Here is a 23,222-nt window from a genome sequence, read left to right on the forward strand (position 1 = left end):
CGCACTGTGTCCTGGTAAAGCAGGTTCAGGCTGCTGTCGCCATCCATAAGGACTCGAGTGAGGTGAAATCCGTCGATGATTGCGTCTAGGACCAGCGCGGTGAATCCGCCATGACGGATACTAGTGGGGTGGTCCCTGCGATCGAAGGTGATCGGACAGGAGGACCATGGGTTGAACTTTGGGGCGACTAGCTCCAACGCATATACGTCCCTGAGCGCACGCTTCCGCTCCCTCTTGGGGGTGTGGGTTACGTATATCATGTTCACCGTCCGCACTTGTGGGGGGAACCTCTTCTGTCCTTCGGTGTTCGGCTGCCGGGGCTCTTCCTCATCATCTCTATGTGGCCCCTTATCTTTGTTTTCGGCATTTAACTTGCCGGCCTGCTTGAATACCCAACAATCCCTATTGGTGTGGTTGGCTGGCTTTTGGGGGGTGCCATGTATTTGACACGAGCGATCGAGTATGTGGTCCAAACTGAACGGGCCCGGATTGCTTCTTTTGAATGGCTTTTTCCGTTGACCGGGTTTAGAGCCTTTGAATCCGGCATTGAATGCCGTATCCTCGGTATTGTCGCTGTTAATGTGGCGCTTATGTTTGTTGCGACGTGACCTGCTATTGCCGTCCTTGGTATCCAAAGTACCATGGTTCTTTCATATGTTATTACTGCGAGCCAGCCAGCTGTCTTCTCCCGCACAAAAGCGGGTCATGAGTGTCGTGAGGGCTGCCATAGATTTCAGTTTTTCCTGACCAAGGTACCGGGCTAGGCACTCATCGCGGATGTTGTGTTTGAAAGCTGCTAGGGCCTCTGCATCCGGACATTCGACGATTTGATTTTTCTTTGTTAGGAACCGAGTCCAGAATTGCCTGGCCGATTCTTCTAGCTACTGAATTATGTGGCTCAAGTCATCGGCATCTGGTGGTCGCACATAAGTGCCCTGAAAGTTGTCGAGGAATGCAGCCTCCAGATCTTCCCAACAGCTAGTGGACTCTGCTGGCAAGCTGTTAAGCCAATGCTGCGCTGGTCCTTCAAGCTTTAGTGGGAGGTATTTGATGGCGTGTAAGTCATCACCGCGGGCCATGTGGATGTGGAGGAGGAAATCCTCGATCCATACCGTAGGATCTGTTGTGCCGTCGTATGATTCAATATTTATGGGTTTGAAACCCTCTGGGATTTGATGATCCATTACTTCATCTATGAAGCATAGAGGGTGTGCGGCCCATCTGTATTGGGCTATATCGTGACGCAGCTCAAATGGGTCTTGCCCGCTGTGTTCGGCCCGGCCGGATTTTCTTTTACTGTATCCGGCGTGACATGTATTGTCTTGCATAGTGGCGCGCCCTCGTGATCCGAAGATCGATCTTGCATGTTTTGCTTTGTCCTCCAATACGTCTCGCGGGTCTAGCGTATTTCCCCATGCCTTTTTATTTGAATGGCGTTGGGGTGCAGGCTGAGTTTTTGGCTGCAATGCCTCTCTATCGCGGCCACGAGGTGGCCGATCAGCCACGCCAAACGCTTCTTCCTCCAGTCGGGGTAGCAACCTGCATTTTGGGTAACTATTGGAGGGGCGTTCAAGTTTATATTCCTCGGCCGCACGGACTTCAGTCCATCTGTTAGCTAGCAGATCTTGATCAGCTTGAAGCTATTGCTGCTTTTTCTTAAGGCTATTTGCCATGGCTATAAGCCGGCGCTTGAAGCGCTCTTGTTCGACGGGATCCTCTAGCACGGCGAATTCGTCATCGCCGAGGCTTGCCTCGTCTTCGGAGGGGGGGCATGTAATTATCATCCTCCACCCCTCCATCTGCCGCTCTCTCAGGAGGGCTGGCTCCTCCATCCTCCTGCTCTAAATCTTGCTGGAGGGGATTGTTGTTGTCTTCGGCACTATCCGGAGTGTTATTATCTCATGTGCCGGTATCACCGATTTTGCTTTGGCGGGACTTAGAGCGGCGCTGCTGACGTTGGCGCTTGGGTTGCTTCTTGGAGGGGTCATCTTCCGCTGTCTCGTCGCCATTGCCTTCTTTGGGTGTGTCCACCATGTATATATCGTATGATGAGGTGGTTGTCCAGTGCCCTGTGGGCAGTGGTTACTCTTCGTCTCCCGCATCGTAGTCCATACCGTCGATGTCTTCGGAGTCTAAGTCGAGCATGTCGGTTAAGTCGTTGACAGTGGCTACTAAGTGGGTGGTGGGTGGGCAGCGAATTTCTTCATCATCCGCATCCCAATCCTGCCGAACATAGTTCGGCCAGGATCCTCCTGCCAAGGAGAGAGACCTTAAGGAGTTCAGTATGTCGCCAAAGGGCGAGTGCTGAAAAATATCCGTGGAGGTAAATTCCTTGATCGGCGCCCAATCGGATTAGCTTGGAACGGGCGCAGGTGGTTTGGAGTCCGTGGCCGGAGAAGGATCCGGCAGTCTGAGAACACGCCTCTCGTGCAGGGTAAGGTCGATGTTTGGCTCGATCGCCGCTGAGGGTAAGGCCTCCGTTGCGGGGTCCATCCACCTGTCCATGGACGGCACAACGGGCTACGAATTGAGGGTCGGAGCGGCTGCCGGTGCGATCTCCTAAACACTATCCGATGGTAGAGCTAAATCATGCTCATCGTGACCGTGTGACGCACAAGGAAAGGGCTCGAATCCGTCGAAGATCAAGTCTCCGTGGATATCGGCCGCGTAGTTTAAGCTTCCAAACCTGACCTGGTGGCCAGGGGCGTAACTTTCGATCTGCTCCAGATGGCCAAGCGAATTGGCCCGCAGTGCAAAGCCGCCGAATACAAAAATCTGTCCGGGGAGAAAAGTCTCCCCCAGGACTGCATTGCTATTGATGATCGTAGGAGCCATCAAGCCTAACAGCGACACAGAGGATCTCGGGTAGGGGGGCCCGAACTATGCATGTAAGGCAGATGGTAACAGGAGGCAGGGAACATGATGTTTTACCCAGGTTCAGGCCCTCTTGATGGAGGTAAAACCCTAAGTCCTGCTTGATTAATATTGATGATATGGGTAGTATAAGAGTAGATCTACCACGAGATCAGAGAGGCTAAACCCTAGAAGCTAGCCTATGGTATGATTATATATTGTCCTACGGACTAAAACCCTCTAGTTTATATAGACACCGGAGGGGGCTAGGGTTACACAAGGTCAGTTACAAAGGAGGAGATATACATATCCGTATTGCCTAGCTTGCCTTCCACGCCAAGTAGAGTCCCATCCGGACACGAGACGAAGTCTTCAATCTTGTATCTTCATAGTCCAACGGTCCGGCCAAAGGATATAATCCGGCTGTCCAGAGACCCCCTAATCCAGGACTCCCTTAGCGGTGAATCCGCCATGACGGATACTAGTGGGGTGGTCCCTGCGGTCGAAGGTGATCGGACAGTAAGACCATGGGTTGAACTTTGGGGCGACTGGCTCCAACGCATATACGTCCCTGAGCGCACGCTTCCGCTCCCTCTTGGTGATGTGGGTTACGTACATCATGTTCAGCGTCCGCACTTGTGGGGGAACCTCTTCTGTCCTTCGGTGTTCGGCTGTCGAGGCTCCTCCTCGTCATTGCTATGTGACCCCTTATCTTTGTTTTCGGCATTTAACTTGCCGGCCTGCTTGAACACCCAACAATCCCTGTTGGTGTGGTTGGCTGGCTTGACGGGGGTGCCGTGTATTTGGCACGAGCGATCGAGTATACGGTCCAAACTGGACGGGCCCGGAGTGCTTCTTTTGAATGGCTTTTTCCGCTGACCGGGTTTAGAGCCATTGAATCCAGCATTGACTGTCGTATCCTCGGTATTGTCGCTGTTAATGCGGCGCTTATGTTTGTTGTGACGTGACCTGCCATTGCCGTCCTTGGTATCCGAAGTACCATGGTTCTTTAATATGTTATTGCTGCGAGCCAACCAGCTGTCCTCTCCCACACAGAAGCGGGTCATGAGTGTCGTGAGGGCTGCCATAGATTTCGGCTTTTCCTGGCCAAGGTGCCAGGCAAGCCATTCATCGCGAATGTTGTGCTTGAAAGCTGCTAGGGCCTCTGCATCCAGACAGTCGATGATTTGATTTTTCTTTGTTAGGAACCGTGTCTAGAATTGCCTGGCCGAGTCCTCTAGCAGCTGAATTATGTGGCTCAAGTCATCGACATCTGGTGGTCGCACATAAGTGGACTCTGCTGGCAAGCTGTTGAGCCAATGTCGAGCTGGTCCTTTGAGTTTGAATGGGAGGTATTTGATGGCGTGTAGGTCATCACCGCGGGCCATGTGGATGTGCAGGAGGAAATCCTCGATCCATACCGCAGGATCTGTTGTGCCGTCGTATGATTCTATATTTACGGGTTTGAAACCCTCTGGGATTTGATGATCCATTACTTCGTCTATGAAGCATAAGGGGTGTGCGGCGCCTCTATACTGGGCTATATCGCGACGCAGCTCAAATGAGCCTTGCCCGCTATTGTCAGGACCCCGATTCCAAGTCACATCGATCTAGCCGGTAACACCTCATATCACTTTGCGGCCTCACGCACGGTATCCCACGGGTGTCGCCTTACCATGGCCCGGGACCGTTTGCGCCTTTTGGCTCACGTATATGATAGTGTCACTAGCATCCATATGACAAAGAACCCGGGCCGACATGGCTAGTCGTGAACCCAAAGCGGCACAGACCTATGGAGACAGGCATACATGTATCACATCGAGCATGTCGGTCATCAGCGAGTGATTCCGGGCTGTAGCACTGGGCTAACAGGACTCCGGGGGACCTGGGCTGTAGCAGGCTAGGCAGGACTCCGGAAGTCACCGTGTGACATTTCCCCGAAGGGACAGACATAGGAACAAAGTGAAACACATGCCGGTCAGTCAAGTGTCCTAAACAGTAGTGCTGGGCTAGCAGGACTCCGGTGAACCGGGCTGTAGCGGACTACTATGGCTCGAGGAACACTAGACTACATTTCCCCATAAGAAAGGCTGCCAGGGATAAACAACTAGATTGTCGGATCCCACTCATACCAAGCATTTCAATCATACACACAATATGCCCGATATGAGTACATACAACATGGCATCACAACAAAACTCTACAACTCAAGTACTTTATTTAAAAGGCTCCAGGGAGCCATACATAACATGTTCATACGGATAGGGGTCACATGACCCGACACTCAAGTCATACAATCATACAAGCACATGCGGAAGCAACCGGTCTGAGTACAGACACTAGAAAAAAAGAAGGCTTCTCGAAGCCTGTCTATCTACATAGGGCCCTCCATGGCCAGGATCACCACCTGGGTGGTTAGTCACTCGTCGACGTCAAGGTCTACATAAAACCCATCGGAGGGGGAAGTGTTGTTGTCTGAAAACAATAAATAAGCAAACATGAGTACAAGGTACTCAGCAAGTCTTACATCAGAACCTAATATACATGCTCATTCTCAAGAAGGTGGTGGGGTTATTGAAGCAAGCCAGCTTTGACTCTTGGCTAAGCTATCCTACGGAACTTCACCAGTAAAATAGTTTTCGCACACGAGTCCACTACTCACCAACACAATACTCCACCGTGGATCCTCCCTCGTCTCCTACGAGAGGGCCATCCTCGGTACTCACACTTATCTTGAGTCTTTAGTAGTATCCATTAACTTGTCTATGAACTGTATAGGCAACCAAGTAGTCCTTTACCACGGACGCGGCTATTCGAATAGTTTTATACCCTGCAGGGTGTACCTCGTCATACACGCTTTCACCACTTACTGCCGTTTACACGACATGTACTCGGCAACCTTCAAGCGGAAGCCCAGCGAGGGTGTCGGCCACGGCCTACCTAAACACTTAAGTCTCTAGTCCAGGTTTATCACCTATCCAGGTTCCATCCGCAGGGAGTCCTGCCGAGGTTTCCACATACGGCCCCGAATGATGTGAACAGGGTTCCCGAGACACCAAACGGGTGACTCGGTACATCGTGCCACGGTGTATCTACCGCAACATAGCCCACCCCTAGGGTCAGCGCTACGCACGGCCGCCAACACATAACCTACAAACACCAGAAACTATTTGCAACTCCTGGACCGAGTACTAGGGTGATTAAGAAGCCGAGAGGGTCAATTAAGGATCCCAATGCATGGTAGTAGCTGAATCTTAAATCACACATACAGATCTCAGTTCTTAGGGACGATCTCAATGAAACAACCCACCATGTACTCCTACATGGCCTCTCATCGATACCTTTACCAAAACATGTTCAACACATCCCTCATATTACCGACATAAGAATTTCACTCTAGCCCATCACCCAGATGAACCAGACCTGACACAACTCTAAGCATAGCGGCATAGCAAGGTAGGAATCACATACATGGCTCAATCAACTCCTACACATGCAAGTGGGTTTCATCTAGTTACTGTGGCAATGACAGGTCATGCAGAGGATAAGGGTTCAACTACCGTAGCACACAGCAGTCTGAATCGCGTTGTCTTAATGCAGTAAACAAGAGCAGAAGCGAGAACATGGGTTTGTATCGGAATGATCAATAGGTTGCTTGCCTGATGGAGTGGTAGTGGGATACTGCCCTTCAGTTGGATACTCGTGAATATCCTCGGAGGCAGAACCTACCACGAAGAACACATTGGAACACAATCAACACATGATGATATGCAAAAATATGATGCATGCTATGACATGGCAATATGAATGTGTCTTGGCCTAATGCAAGCTATAACAGAAAGGAATGTGCTTATTTGAATCAAAGATTCAATTATTAGCTTACTAAACATGGCTTTAATAGTGCATTCCTTATTCTGCTTAAACAGCATGGTAAACTTGTTTTGTCATGCATGAAACCATTACAGATGGATAGATTAAATTTTTATGATCATTTTTCATATATAAATCTTTGCGTTTGGAGCTATGGTTGATTCTCTATGATTTTTAGAAGTTTTCACTATTTTCTGGAATTTCTGAATAAAAATAAATCCAGAAAATGCATTACTGTGTCAGCATTGCGTCATGCTGACCTCAGTAGGTCAAAGGCGCTAGCCCAGGTCAAACCTGACTGGTGGGCCCCTTCTGTCAGCCTCTCAGCTAATTAACAGGATTAGATTAACACTAATTAGCTGTCAGTGGGGCCTGGGCCCACATGTCAGTGACTGATTTAATTAAAATTAGTTAAAACTAATCCTAGATTAGTTAGCAGACCGGCCCCACCTATCATAGACTCAGGGGGGTCTACCTGGGCCCACCCAGGAGTCAAACTGGGTCAAACTCACCGGCGACTCGACGCCGGCGAGGCCCGAGACAGTGGTGCGGCTTGGAAAATGCTCACAGGGCACGGGCGAGGCCGTTCTTGGGCTCATTGGAGAGCTCTTGTAGTCGCGCATCTAGTGGTGGTGGAGGCCGGGCCTACGGTGGCCGAAGACGACAATGGCGAGCTCCAAGGCGGCGGCCGGAGTTCGGCCATGTGCGGGGTGTGGGCTGCGGCGTGCAAACGCAAAAACTAAGGCGCTAGCGAGGCACTACGCGATGCGGCAAGCATGTTGCGTAGCACGAGAGGACCAAATGGTCCCTGGAGCGACGCCGGCGACAAGCTCGAGCGGAGAGGAGCTTCGGCCATGGTGGAACTATGGCCTAGAGGGTGCAAATGCTTGGGAAAGAAGAGGGGAAAGGCGGCGGAGTTCATAGGGAGGTCGATGAGCAGCTCAGTGGGCTCGGGGGCGACCGGAGCGAGGCGAATCGATGAACGGCGTCCGGCGTGTACCGAGGTTGAAGACGGCCCGATGGCGGCGATGGAGGGCCTCCGGCGAAGCGTGGCTCGGTGGGGAGGGCGAGGGTGTCGCGGCGGAGCTTCTAGACATGTCAGAGAGGCGAGGGGGTGACGGAGGGCGCGACTACGGCGGTGAGACAGCGATAGGTGTGTCGGCCATGGTGCGGGAGAGGGTGAGGGAGACGAGGGGAGAGTGAGCGAGGATGAGAGGGGGACGTGGGGGTCGCGTGGCATCCCTGGACGTCTCCGGGACGTCGGCAGAAGCAGGAGGTGGCCCGCGTGTGGCCGCGGGCGCCGGCCACGCGCTCCGCGTCCTCCTGGCGGGAGGTGGACGACGACTGGCAAGCCAGTCGGCTGGGCCGAGCCAGGTGGCTGGGCCAGCACAGGTAAGGCCCAGGTGGGCTCCCTCTCTCTCTCTTTTTGATTTGTTTCTGTTTTTTCTATTTAACTGCAACTGTTGGGCTTTAATTAAAATACTAAAACGTTTCCAAAAATCCTGAAAATAATTGTGGGCTTTGTTTAGAATATTTCCAACAGCAAACATTTATTTCTAGAATTATTTGAGCATTTAAATTATTTTATAGCATTTAAATGCCCAAAATCAAATACTTATGATTTAATTCAATGACCTTCTGTTGACCTAGCAAATTGTGCACCAATTTTGCCAGAGGTTCTAACCCAAGTCAAAGAGGGTGAACTTTTTAGAAGGGCATTTCAGGTTCATTGAAAATAATTTTAGTAAACCCTAGTTGTTTCCAGGGGTGTGTCGGGGGTTTCTGCCTTCCCCATTTCAAATTTAAGAGAAATTTAAACATGATGCACACTCTAATGCTTGAACTAGCTAGGGTATGACAACTCACCCCCACTCAAAAGAATCTCGTCCCGAGATTTAGGATCCTCTGGAAAGAAGGTGGGGTACTCGAGTCGAAGACGATCCTCCCTTTCCCAAGTGGCTTCTTTCTCGGAATGGTGTGACCATTGAACCTTGAGAAACTTGATATTATGACGTCGAGTGGTACGCTCGGCTTGATCAAGGATACGAACGGGATATTCCTAATATGAGAGGTTATCTTGTAGATCAAGCATTTTGTGGTCCACTCCACGGATAGGATCCGCGAAGCAACGCCTGAGTTGTGAAACGTGGAAGACATCGTGAACTCTGGAAAGATGCGGAGGTAGTTCCAATTGGTAGGCAACTTCTCCTCGTTTGGCAAGAATGCGAAAGGGTCCAATGTAACGAGGAGCCAATTTGCATTTGATACCGAAACGATGGGTTCCCTTTAACGGGGTAACCCGAAGGTAAGCCTTCTCGTCGACTTCATAAGTCATAGGCTTATGTTTACGATCATATTGACTCTTTTGACGAGATTGGGCGGTTTTCAATTTCTCACGAATAACGCGAACCTGCTCTTCTGCTTCCTGAATCATATCCGGGCCAAAGATTTGTCTTTCCCCGGTTTCTGACCAGTTAAGAGGCGTTCGACATTTTCGTCCATAGAGAACTTCGAAAGGAGCCTTGCCCAAGCTGGCTTGATAACTATTGTTATAAGCAAACTCCGCGAAAGGAAGGCATTTCTCCCAACTCATTCCGAACGAGATAACAGAAGCTCGGAGCATATCTTCCAGAATTTGATTGACTCGCTCTACCTGACCACTTGATTGAGGATGGAAGGCGGTACTAAAAGAGAGACGAGTTCCCATAGCATTTTGGAAACTTTCCCAAAATCGAGAGGTGAAGAGACTCCCACGGTCTGAGTTAATTTCCAATGGAACACCATGAAGAGACACTATTCGGGAGATGTATAAATCGGCTAGCTGGCTAGCGGTGATACTCTCACGAATAGGTAGGAAATGGGCTACTTTGGAAAGTCGGTCGATCACGACGAAGATGGCATTATTCCCTCTCTTGGCCTGGGAAACCCAGTGATGAAATCCATACTAATTTTATCCCATTTCCACTCGGGAATATCCAAAGGTTGAAGGGTGCCAGCAGGCCGTTGATGCTCTACTTTAACACGACGACAAACGTCGCAATTAGCAATGTATTGAGTGATTTCTCTCTTCATCCTAGTCCACCAAAACCTCTGGCGTAGGTCTTGATACATTTTAGTACTACTGGGATGAATGGTGAGAGGGGATTCATGAGCTTCCTTAAGGATCAACTGGCATAGATGTTGTTTCTTGGGAACCACCAAACGGTTCTCAAAGAAGATAGCACCTCGCTCATCCATGGAGAAACATTTAGCAACTCCGCTAGCGATGTTTTCCTTAATTCGGGATATACCCTTATCATACCGCTGGGCGGTTATGATTTGATCCATAAGGTTAGGTTTCGTTACCAGGGTGGATAGAAAACCTCGAGGAACAATGTGAAGATTAAGCTTACGAAATTCCTCATGGAGAAGTGGTTGACTTTGTTGTAAGATCAGGTTGTTACAATAGGACTTACGGCTTAGCGCATCAGCCATGACATTGGCTTTCCCCGCGGTGTAAGTTATTCCTAAATCGTAATCCGAGATCAACTCAACCCAACGTCTTTGCCTGAGATTCAAATCTGGTTGGGTGAAGATATATTTCAAACTTTGGTGATCGGTGAAGATCTCGCAACGATTACCGAGAAGGTAATGTCGCCAAGTTTTAAGTGCATGGACTACAGCTGCAAGCTCTAGATCATGTGTGGGATAATTTTCCAAATGTGGGTGTAATTGCCGTGAAGCATAGGCAATTACCTGACGATCTTGCATGAGTATGCAACCTAGTCCTTGTCGCGAGGTGTCGCAATAGATAATAAAGTTCTTGGAGAAATCTGGTGGTACCAGTATGGGAGCAGATGTCAGGCGTCTTTTCAGTTCCTGAAAACTGAACTCGCACTATGGAGTCCACTCGAACTTTTTATCTTTCTTGAGGAGTTCAGTTAGAGGTTTAGCAACCTTGGAGAAATTCTCAATGAAGCGGCGGCAATAGCTCGCTAAGCCAAGGAAGCTCCAAACTTGCTTAACCGTCTCAGGTGGAGTCCAATCAAGGACGGCTTGAACTCGCTCGGGATTGATAGCAATACCCTTACCAGAGATTACATGGCCTAGATAGGTCACTTCTGGCAACCAAAATACACACTTGGAGAATTTGGCATAAAGGCGATGCTCTTGGAGTTTCATCAATACCAGCCTTAGATGTTCGGCATGTTCCTCTTCGTTCTTGGAGTAGATGAGTATGTCATCGAGGTATACTACGACGAATTTATCCAAATACTCCATGAAGACCGAGTTCATTAACCGGGAGAAGGTGGCTGGGGCATTGGTTAAACCGAAGGACATAACGGTGTACTCGTATTGGCCATAACGAGTAACAAAGGCCGTTTTGGGAATGTCCCCATTTCTGATTTTGATTTGATGGTAACCCAACCTCAAATCCATCTTGGAGAAGACTGAGGATCCAGCGAGCTGATCATACAGATCGTTGATCCTAGGAAGCGGGTATTTGTTCTTGATGGTGACCAAATTGACAGGTCGATAATCCACAACCATTCAATCCGTTCTATCCTTCTTCTTGACGAAGAGGACAGGGCAAGCCCAAGGAGAGGAACTAGGACGGATGAAACCCTTTTTCAAGGACGCATCGAGTTGGTTCTTAAGCTCGGATAGTTCTAAGGGTGCCATCTTGTAGGGTCTTCTAGAAATTGGAACGGTTCCTGGAACAAGGTCTATCACAAACTCAACATCCCTGTCAGGTGGAACACCTGGTAGTTCTTCTGGAAAGACATCCGAAAAGTCTCGGACTACCGGAACATCCTCAAGGTCTGGAAGGGGGTTGGCATTTAAGGAGTAAAGCTGGTGATTGGCCACTCGAGTTAAGACATTGACTGTCTTGCCCGATGGGTGAGTAAGTTGAACGGTTCTAGTGGCACAATCAATCTTAGCATAATGAGCTGACATCCAGTCCATACCCAAGATTTTGTTTATGTCCGTGGACTTGAGAGCTATTAAGGATGCAAGGAAGACAAGTCTATCGACAAGAATTTCGTTCCCATGGCTTACTCTAGAAGTTTTCCATTTGGAACCCGGAGTTTGAATTACCATGGAAGTGGGCATGTCACAGAATGTCGTGTTATGCAATCGAGCGTAGTTCTCGGATATGAATGAATGAGATGCTCCAATATCGAAAAGAACAGATGCCGGATGGCAGTTAACAAGGAGCGTACCAAGAACGACGTTGGGATCCTCATGGGCCTCCTCGGCTGAAACATAGTTGACTTGGCCACGGGCAGTGGTGACCGGCTTGGCGTAGAATGTCTTTCCCGCGGGCTTACCACGGCCAACAGACTTTCCAGTTCGGATGGGGTTGTTGTTCTGGGGACACTCTCGGCTATAGTGACCCGGCTCTCCACACTTAAAGCATGTCACCACATTGGGGCATGGAGCAGCATTAGCAGCGGGGCCACCATAGGGCTTGGGCGGTGCAAATTGCTGGTTGGGACGAGGCGCCTCAAAGGATGGCCTCGGGATGAACCTGGGTGGCAGTGTCGTGCTTGGAATCCACACCCGGCGCTTCTGAGCTCCAGAGCCGGATGAAGAGCCAAAATCACGGGAGTGCTTGCGTGAAGCGTCATAATCAGTCTGGCCTGTCTCAGCACTGATGGCTTTATTGACCAACTTCTGAAAGGATGTGCACTCGTGCAGACGAAGATCGCGGCGAAGCTCAGGGCTAAGTCCCTTGCGGAACCTTGCCTGCCTCTTAGCGTTAGTGGATACCTCTTCAGGGGCATAACATGACAGATTCCCAAATTCATGACTATAAGCATCCATAGTCAGTCTTCCTTGGGTGAAGTTGCAGAACTCCTCCCTCTTGCGATCCATGAGACCTTCCGGAATGTGATGCTCACAGAAAGCCTCACTGAATTCAGCCCAAGTAGTGATTTGGCCGACCGGGCGCATAGCTTCAAAATTCTCCCACCAGAGGCTAGCAGGGCCTTCGAGATGATAGGCAGCATAAGTAACTTTGTCGGCTTCGGCTACATTAGCAGAACGTAGCTTGTGGGTGATGCTGCCAAGCCAGTCATCCGCGTCGAGGGGCTCGACGGAATGGTTAAACTTTGGTGGGTACAGCTTGATAAAGTCATTGATTGACACCAAGTCATTTCGTGGGTGGCGTGCGGTGTTCTGCTCAATCCGCTCCAGCAGGCGGTTAGTCTCATGCTTGTTTCTTTCCGCCTCCAGCATCACTTCGGCCAGAGAAGGCGGGTGAGGCAGATTTTCACCCCTAGCTGCACTGGCTTCCCCCTGCTCCGAGGCAGCAGGGTTGCTGCGGGTGTTGACCATCCTAGGAGAAAACAAGACAATGGTTTAGATAAGGATGGCTCAAACTTAGCAAGGAGTGCAGAATGTAATGGATAACACAGAATGCAGAGATGTTCATCCGTATGTCATGGTAATATAAAACTGCCATATATATACCAACGGTCATACACATCATACATAGTTTAGTACAAGCCCAGGCTACAGTACAACTATGATGAAAGACGTTACATCTCATCGGAGGCATTCCAAGCTCCTATACATTATTTGTCTACACCTCCGGAATTGACTACATGCCAAGTCATATTCCACAAGTCACACAGGACAGTGGAGATACAACTATTACAATACTAGTGGTACTACTACTAACTCAGACAGCTCCGTAGTAGTCCTCATAGAAGTCACCTCCATAGCCTGGAAGTTCAACATGACCATCCGGGAATAGACGGTCCTGAGGAGCCTGTGGACCATAGGGACTAGGATGAGGTCTTGGACCAACAAACGGTGGCCTGCGGGGACCATGGGGTGGGGTAATGCCTCCCACATCACGCCAATCCACCATGTATGGCAGAGCTGATCTCACAGGATACAGATCCCTTGTATCCATACATCCAGCTTGCACCGCAGGTGCAAACCGAGTCAATGTGGCCCAATGATCAGCACGGGTATTGAAAAGCTCCAGCCTCAAGGCCCGATTCTCTCGGTCCTTATCTTCGAGCATCTCGGCAGTGGTGCAAGTTAATGAGTCCTCCTGAGTGGAGTCAGCATAGATAGCCTGAAGATACCCTTGCGCTCCCGGAAGTGAAGCTGGCATGTAACGGAAATCGGTGTTCTGAAGCAGGCCAGTCCGGACTCGCATGATGGTCATCATGGAATAGGAAGCATCCTGCACAGCCATCTCAACAGTAACCCCGAGTCCAAAGGAACAGTGAAGGGGCTCGATAGATCCAGGATAAGAAGGAAATATCCTGACGGTGCGGAAATATTGGCTTTGATTAAAGTCTCGGAATTTCTCTTCGACGGTGTATTCGGGATACCAATGGTAACCCGTCTCGATCATTACCCGGACTAACATAGCAGTATGACCGGGCACGTCGAGGCACCGGGTCAGGCGAACCACTTGGTTTTGAACACGGTTGGCCATCTGAAAGCACAACCACAATGTAAAGACATCATAATTTCTAGGGAAAATTGGACAGCATAACAGCTGTAAATGCTCGGAAAAAGATTTGAGACATCCACAACAGTTCGCAATACCACTCAACATCATCACATCAAGGTTATGATCCAATTAGCAACATACTAAGAATAGTAGAAACTGAACTGGGACTTGTAACAACAATCCTATAAGCTACTACGGATTAGTAACACGTGAACCTGATAGAAGAAGAGAGCCTAGTCCTTAACCCACGTTGAATGAGAAGAGAATGACTCAGATCAGAGACATAGGGTAAAGGAGTAAAAGAGCCTTACGTTCCCTCCCACAATCAATTCCCCTACATATAAATAAAGCATTTATAGACTCGACATCGACCAGTTTGGCTCAACGAACCTACAGGCAGTCCGGCTCTGATGCCAACGCTGTCAGGACCCCGATTCCAAGTCACATCGATCTAGCCGGTAACACCTCATATCACTTTGCGGCCTCACGCACGGTATCCCACAGGTGTCGCCTTACCATGGCCCGGGACCGTTTGCGCCTTTTGGCTCACGTATATGATAGTGTCACTAGCATCCATATGATAGAGAACCTGGGCCGACATGGCTAGTCGTGAACCCAAAGCGGCACAGACCTATGGAGACAGGCATACATGTATCACATCGAGCATGTCGGTCATCAGCGAGTGATTCCGGGCTATAGCACTGGGCTAACAGGACTCCGGGGGACCCGAGCTGTAGCAGGCTAGGCAGGACTCCGGAAGTCACTGTCACATCCCTGGTCCTGTTATGCACTAGGCTAGACCCTCATGTGTGTATCATGTTTAAATTCAAATGAAATTTGAATTGAGGAATTTTCAAAAGCCTCAGGAAACCTCTAAAAATAACCAACATTTAAATCTTCTCTAATGAGTCCAAGAAAATGTTCCTGTTATTCCATGGAAATATTGGTAAGAGGTAAAATTTAAACCAATATTTTTGGAGTCACAGAGATATTTATTTTGGCCATTTGAATTAATCCAATAACTATTTGCTATGGATTTATATTTAATATATATTAAATATGACTCCAATAATTCTGGAAGTTTGTGAGTGGCTTTGTATATATTTTGGCAAGCCACATAAAAACCTACAAAATTTATTAAAATGATTTAGTTGCTAAACTAAATCAAAACAGAGGAAGAAAAAAAAGAAAACAATAAGTAAAAGGAGGAGCAGAAGAACTACCTGGCACTCACCTCTCAGCCCACCTGGCCCAGCACGGCCCAGCCCACCGCCGCTTCCCCCCCTGTCGTCTTCCTCCCTCGCCAGAAGGACACGGCGCACGCCCCGAGCTCGCCACGCCACCAGGCTGCCTGCCTGCGTCGCCTGGCCACCGCGACGCCGCGCGTCATCTCCTCGGCGCCGCCCCGACCCCCTGGACCACCTCGCTCTCTCCCTCTCCCTTGTTTCTTTCCTCTGCTTCCTCTCTCTCACTCGCCCGAACGCAGCCGTCGTCGCCGACGAGCTCCCCCACGGCCACAGCCACCCCCTCGCTCCCTCTCCGCATCCCTGAGCTCCGTCCCGACCCCGTGGAGCTACACACACGACGCACGCGACCCCGGGAGGCCAGCAACGTCGCCATCGCCGTCATCTTCCACCTCGGGCTCCGGCCACCATCATCGTCGATCCGCCGCACGTAGGACGTCCCCGAGCCGGCTAACCATCCCTACGGCACCGCTGTGAGCTCCGCCACCGTTTCCCCCTCTTCCCCTCTTCGTTTGATTGCCGTAGCTGTCGCCCCCTTGATGACCGAAACCCGCCGCCGCCTGTGATCGCCGCCGACGTGCCTCCGGCCACCTAGTGGCCCGGCTGTCGTGCTCAGCTTCGTTCCCGCGCTGCCTAGAGCACGTAGGTGCCTCGCACGAGCCTCCCCGGCCACCGTAGCATCGACCCCGAGCTCGCCCGAGCTCCGGCGACCGCCACGGTCGATGCCGGTGACGACTCCGGCCATCTTAGGCCCAACCGCTGCCACTACTCGACGCGGACGAGTGCCTGCGTCACGTAGACGCCCTCCGCCGGCCATTTGGTCGCCGGAGGAGGGAAACGGCACCCCTCCGCCGTCTCTGGCTCCGCCGGCGACGAGCCGCGGGTCAACTCCGGCGAGTTGACCCAGGTTTGACCTTCCCCATGTGTCACTGACGTGTGGGCCACCCCCTGACATTTTAGCTAGTATTAGTTTAACACTAATTAACCTAGGTTAGTTAGCTGATTAGTCGCTGACCAGTGGGCCCCGGCCCCACAAACAGTTTAGTTAGAATTAACTTAAGGCTAATTAACTTGGTTAATTAGTTGTGTCACTGACCAGTGGACCCCGCTGGTCAGGTTTGACCTGGGGCGCCCAGTTGACTCTGCAGACGTCACAGTGACGTGGTGCTGACGCCATAAATTATTTTCTGGATTTAAAATAAATTCAGGAAATTCCAGAAAATTGTATAAACTTCTAAAAATCATAGAAATTCAACCGTAACTCCAAATTAAATACTTTATATATGAAAAATTATCAGAAAAATTCAAGGAATCCATCTGTACCATTTTCATGCATGTTAGAACAACTTATAGCTGCTGTATAGCACAAATCAATTAAATGGCATTTGAATAATCACATATGGAGTTTGAATTTGAATCTTGTATTCAAACCAACTTCATTTAATCTGTTGCTAGTTGCATTAGCCCAAAACACATTCATTTTGCCATGTCATGATCATGCATCATATTGTGCATTGCATTGATTGTGTTCCCTTCTGTGTTGCCGGTATTTGTCCCCTCTCGATAGACGTGATACCGATGATGTGATCGTTGACACTGATGAAGACTCAATGTTATCTTCAGAAGTGCCAGGCAAGCAAAACCCCCTTGTTCATTCCGATAAAATCCCACTCTCTCGCTCTTGCTCTCTTTTACTGCATTAGGACAACACCGATTCATCTGTTACTTGCTGCGGTAGCTGAACCCCTTTATCCTTTGCATGACCTGTCATTGCCACAGTAAATAGATGAAACCCACTAGCATGAGTAGGAGTTGTTTGAGCCCTGTTGTGCCTACTCATTCATGCTTGTTTGTCATGCCTGCTACTGCTTAGAGTTGAGTCAGGTCTGATTCATCGGGGATGAATCAGAGGTGTGTGAACATGTCCTATTGTGTGTGAGCTAAGTGTGTGAATACGATTTGGTAAAGGTAGCGGTGAGAGGCCATGTAGGAGTACATGGTGGGTTGTCTCATTGCAGCCGTCCTCAGGAACTGAGTTCTGTGTTTGTGATCCATGATTCAGCTACTACCACGCATTGGGCCCGAAACCAATGGACCCTCTCGGCTTCTTAATCACCCTTGTCCTCTGTCCAGGAGTTGCAAGTAGTTTCTGGTGTTTGTAGTATGCTGGAGGCCGTGCGCAGCGCTGACCATAGGGGTGGGCTGTGATGCGGTAGGCACGTGGCCGGGTAAACCGGGTGCCCGTTTGGTGTCTCGGGAACCCTGTTCACATCGTTTGGGGCTGTGAGCGAAACTCGGGCCGGATCTCCTCATGGATGGAACCTGAATAGGCGATAAACCTCGACTAGAGACTCGAGTGTTTGGGCAGGCCGTGGCCGACACCCACGTTGGGCTTCCGCTTGAAGGTTGCCGAGTACATGTCGTGTAAACGGCGGTAAGTGGTGAGAGCGTGTGTGAAGAAGTACACCCCTGTAGGGTTAACATCATCTATTCGAATAGCCGTGTCCGCGAAAAAGGACTTCTGGGTTGCTTATATCAGTTCATAGACAAGTGAAAGTGGATACCCTAAAAAGACGCAAGATAAGCGTGAGTGCTATGGTTGGCGTTCTCGTAGGGAGACGGGAGCGGATCCATAGTGGTGTATTGATATGGTGAATATGTGGACTCGTGTGCGCCACCTCAAAAGAGTTACTTGTAGTCGTAGTTCAGGATAGCCACCGAGTCAAAGCTGGCTTGCTGCAGTTAAACCCCACCATCCCCTTTGTTGATAATGATGCATATGTAGTTAGTTCTGATGTAAGTCTTGCTGGGTACATTTGTACTCACGTTTGCCTATTTTATGTTTTGCAGAGAGACTTCGGTCTCACTAGTAGTTCCACGTGGACTTCGACGTTTAGCTTGTTACCTCAGCTACGATCTTGTGCCCTCGGCAGGATCTGATAGATAGTCAGGCTTCTCAGCCTTTTTCATTTATAGATGTATGTACTCAGGCATGATAGCTTCCGCTTGTGCTTTGACTTGTATGCTCTGAATGTTGGTTCGTGAGACCCCTGTTTGTAATATCTCGCTCCTTGGAGCCTAATGAATAAATACTTGAGTTGTAGAGTCATGTTGTGATGCCATGTTGTATTTGCACATATCGAGCATATTGTGTGTATGTTATTGAAATGCTTGGTATGTGTGGGATCTGACTATCTAGTTGTTTACCTTTAGTAGCCTCTCTTACCGGGAAATGTCTCCTAGTGTTACCGCTGAGCCATGGTAGCTTGCTACTGCTCTGGAACACTTAGGCTGGCCGGCATGTGTCCTTCTTCGTTCCTGTGTCTGTCCCTTCGGGGAAATGTCACGCATTGAGTACCGGAGTCCTGTTAGCCCGCTACAGCCCGGTTTACCGGAGTCCTGCTAGCCCAGTGCTACAGCCCGGACCCACTTGCTAATGACCGACACGTTCGAAGCTGGGTCATGGATGCATGTCCCTGTAAGTCTGTGCCACTTTGGGTTTACAACTAGTCATGTCAGCCCGGGCTCCTTATCATATGGATGCTAGCGACACTATCATATACGTGAGCCAAAAGGCGCAAACGGTCCCGGGAAAAGGTAAGGCAACACCCGTGGGGATACCGTGCGGGAGGCCGCAAAGTGATATGAGGTGTTACAAGCTAGATCGATGTGACATCGAGTCGGGGTCCTGACAGTCACCGCGTGACATTTCCCCGAAGGGACAGACATAGGAACAAAGTGAAACACATGCCGGCCAGTCAAGTGTCCTAAACAGTAGTGCTGGGCTAGCAGGACTCCGGTGAACCGGGCTGTAGCGGACTACTATGGCTTGAGGAACACTAGACTACATTTCCCCATAAGAAAGGCTGCCAAGGATAAACAACTAGATTGTCGGATCCCACTCATACCAAGCATTTCAATCATACACACAATATGCCCGATATGAGTACATACAACATGGCATCACAACAAAACTCTACAACTCAAGTACTTTATTTAAAAGGCTCCAGGGAGCCATACATAACATGTTCATACGGATAGGGGTCACATGACCCGACACTCAAGTCATACAATCATACAAGCACATGTGGAAGCAACTGGTCTGAGTATAGACACTAGAAAAAAAGAAGGCTTCTTGAAGCCTGTCTATCTACATAGGGCCCTCCATGGCCAGGATCACCACCTGGGTGGCTAGTCACTCGTCGACGTCAAGGTCTACATAAAACCCATCGGAGGGGGCAGTGTTGTCGTCTGAAAACAATAAATAAGCAAACATGAGTACAAGGTACTCACCAAGTCTTACATTAGAACCTAATATACATGCTCATTCTCAAGAAGGTGGTGGGGTTATTGCAGCAAGCCAGCTTTGACTCTTGGCTAAGCTATCCTACGGAACTTCACCAGTAAAATAGTTTTCGCACACGAGTCCACTACTCACCAACACAATACTCCACCATGGATCCTCCCTCGTCATCCTACGAGAGGGCCATCCTCGGTACTCACACTTATCTTGAGTCTTTTAGTAGTATCCATTAACTTGTCTATGAACTGTATAGGCAACCAAGTAGTACTTTACAGCAGACGCGGCTATTCGAATAGTTTTATACCCTGCAGGGGTGTACCTCGTCATACACGCTTTCACCACTTACTGTCGTTTACACGACATGTACTCGGCAACCTTCAAGCGGAAGCACAGCGAGGGTGTCGGCCACGGCCTACCTAAACACTTAAGTCTCTAGTCCAGGTTTATCGCCTATCCAGGTTCCATCCGCAGGGAGTCCGGCCGAGGTTTCCACATACGGCCCCGAACGATGTGAACAGGGTTCCCGAGACACCAAACAGGTGACTCGGTACATCGTGCCACGGTGTATCTACCGCAACATAGCCCACCCCTAGGGTCAGCGCTACGCACGGCCGCCAACACATAACCTACAAACACCAGAAACTATTTGCAACTCCTGGACCGAGTACTATGGTGATTAAGAAGCCGAGAGGGTCAATTAAGGATCCCAATGCATGGTAGTAGCTGAATCTTAAATCACACATACAGATCTCAGTTCTTAGGGACGATCTCAATGAAACAACCCACCATGTACTCCTACATGGCCTCTCATCGATACCTTTACCAAAACATGTTCAACACATCCCTCATATTACCAACATAAGCATTTCACTCTAGCCCATCACCCAGATGAACCAGACCTGACACAACTCTAAGCATAGCGGCATAGCAAGGTAGGAATCACATACATGGCTCAATCAACTCCTACACATGCTAGTGGGTTTCATCTAGTTACTGTGGCAATGACAGTTCATGCAGAGGATAAGGGTTCAACTACCGTAGCACACAGCAGGTTGAATCGCGTTGTCTTAATGCAGTAAACAAGAGTAGAAGCGAGAACATGGGTTTGTATCAGAATGATCAATGGGTTGCTTGCCTGATGGAGTGGTAGTGGGATACTGCCCTTCAGTTGGATACTCGTGAATATCCTCGGAGGCAGAACCTACCACGAAGAACACATTGGAACACAATCAACACATGACGATATGCAACAATATGATGCATGCTATGACATGGCAATATGAATGTGTCTTGGCCTAATGCAAGCTATAACAGAAAGGAATGTGCTTATTTGAATCAAAGATTCAATTATTAGCTTATTAAACATGGCTTTAATAGTGCATTCCTTATTCTGCTTAAACAGCAAGGTAAACTTGTTTTGTCATGCATGAAACCATTACAGATGGATAGATTGAATTTTTCTGATCATTTTTCATATATAAATCTTTACATTTGGAGCTATGGTTGATTTTCTACGATTTTTAGAAGTTTTGACTATTTTCTGGAATTTCCTGAATAAAAATAAATCCAGAAAATGCATTACTTCGTCAGCATTGCGTCATGCTGACCTCAGTAGGTCAAAGGCGCCAGCCCAGGTCAAACCTGACTGGTGGGCCCCTTCTGTCAGCCTCTTAGCTAATTAACATGATTAGATTAACACTAATTAGCTGTCAGTGGGGCCTGGGCCCACATGTCAGTGACTGATTTAATTAAAGTTAGTTAAAACTAATCCTAGATTAGTTAGCAGACCGGCCCCACCTGTCATAGACTCAGGGGGGGTCTACCTGGGCCCACCCAGGAGTCAAACTGGGTCAAATTCGCCGGCGACTCGACGCCGGCGAGGCCCGAGACGGTGGTGCGGCTCGGAAAACGCCCACAGGGCACGGGCGAGGCCGTTCTTGGGCTCGTTGGAGAGCTCTTGCAGTCGCGCATCTAGTGGTGGTGGAGGCCGGGCCTACGGTGGCCGGAGACGACGATGGCGAGCTCCAAGGCGGCGGCCGGAGTTTGGCCATGTGCGGTGTGTGGGCTGTAGCGTGCAAACGCGAAAACTAAGGCGCTAGCGAGGCACTACGCGATGCGGCAAGCATGTTGCGTAGCACGGGAGGACCAAATGGTCGTCGGAGCAACGCCGGCGACAAGATCGAGCGGAGACGAGCTTCGGCCATGGTGGAACTATGGCCTAGAGGGTGCAAATGCGTGGGAAAGAAGAGGGGAAAGGCGGCGGAGCTCACAGGGAGGTCGATGAGCAGCTCAGTGGGCTCGGGGGCGACCAGAGCTAGGCGAATTGATGAACAGCGTCTGGCAGGTACCGAGGTTGAAGACGGCCCGATGGCAGCGATGCAGGGCCTCCGGCGAAGCCTGTCTCGGTGGGGAGGGCGAGGGCGTCGCGGCGGAGCTTCTGGACATGTCAGAGAGGCGAGGGGGTGATGGAGGGCGCGACTATGGCGGTGAGACGGCGACAGGTGCGTCGGCCATGGTGCGGGAGAGGGTGAGGGAGACAAGGGGAGAGTGAGCGAGGATGAGAGGGGGACGTGGGGGTCGCGTGGCATCCCTGGACGTCTCCGGGACGTCGGCAGAAGCAAGAGGTGGCCGGCGTGTGGCCGGGGGCGCCGGCCACGCGCTCCGCGTCCTCCTGGCGGGAGGTGGACGACGACTGGCAAGCCAGTCGGCTGGGCCGAGCCACGTGGTTGGGCCAGCACAGGTAAGGCCCAGGTGGGCTCCCTCTCTCTTTTTTGATTTGTTTCTGTTTTTTCTATTTAACTGCAACTATTGGGCTTTAATTAAAATACTAAAACGTTTCCAAAAATCCTGAAAATAATTGTGGGCTCTGTTTAGAATATTTCCAACAGCAAACATTTATGTCTAGAATTATTTGAGCATTTAAATTATTTTATAGCATTTAAATGCCCAAAATCAAATACTTATGATTTAATTCAATGACCTTCTGTTGACCTAGAAAATTGTGCACCAATTTTGCCAGAGGTTCTAGCCCAAGTCAAAGAGGGTGAACTTTTTAGAAGGGCATTTTAGGTTCATTGAAAATAATTTTAGTAAACCCTAGTTGTTTCCAGGGGGGTGTTGGGGGTTTCTGCCTTCCCCATTTCAAATTTAAGAGAAATTTAAACATGATGCACACTCTAATGCTTGAACTAGCTAGGGTGTGACAGCTGTGTTCGGCCCGGCCGGACTTACCTTTACTGTATCTGGTGTGATGATTATCGTCTCGCATAGTGGCGCGCCCTCATGATCCGTAGATCGATCTTGCGTGTTTTGCTTTGTCCACCAATACGTCTCGCAGGTCTGGCGTATTTTCCCATGCCTTTTTATTTGAATGGCGTCGGGGTGCGGGCTGAGCTTTTGGCTAGAATGCCTCCCTGTCGCGGCCACGAGGTGGCCGATCAGTCGTGTCATACGCTGGAGATGTATGTTTCAGTGCTTCCTCCTCCAGTCGGGG

The sequence above is a fragment of the Triticum aestivum genome, chromosome 4A (genome assembly GCF_018294505.1).
Source record: "Triticum aestivum cultivar Chinese Spring chromosome 4A, IWGSC CS RefSeq v2.1, whole genome shotgun sequence".
Taxonomy (NCBI): Eukaryota; Viridiplantae; Streptophyta; class Magnoliopsida; order Poales; family Poaceae; genus Triticum; species Triticum aestivum.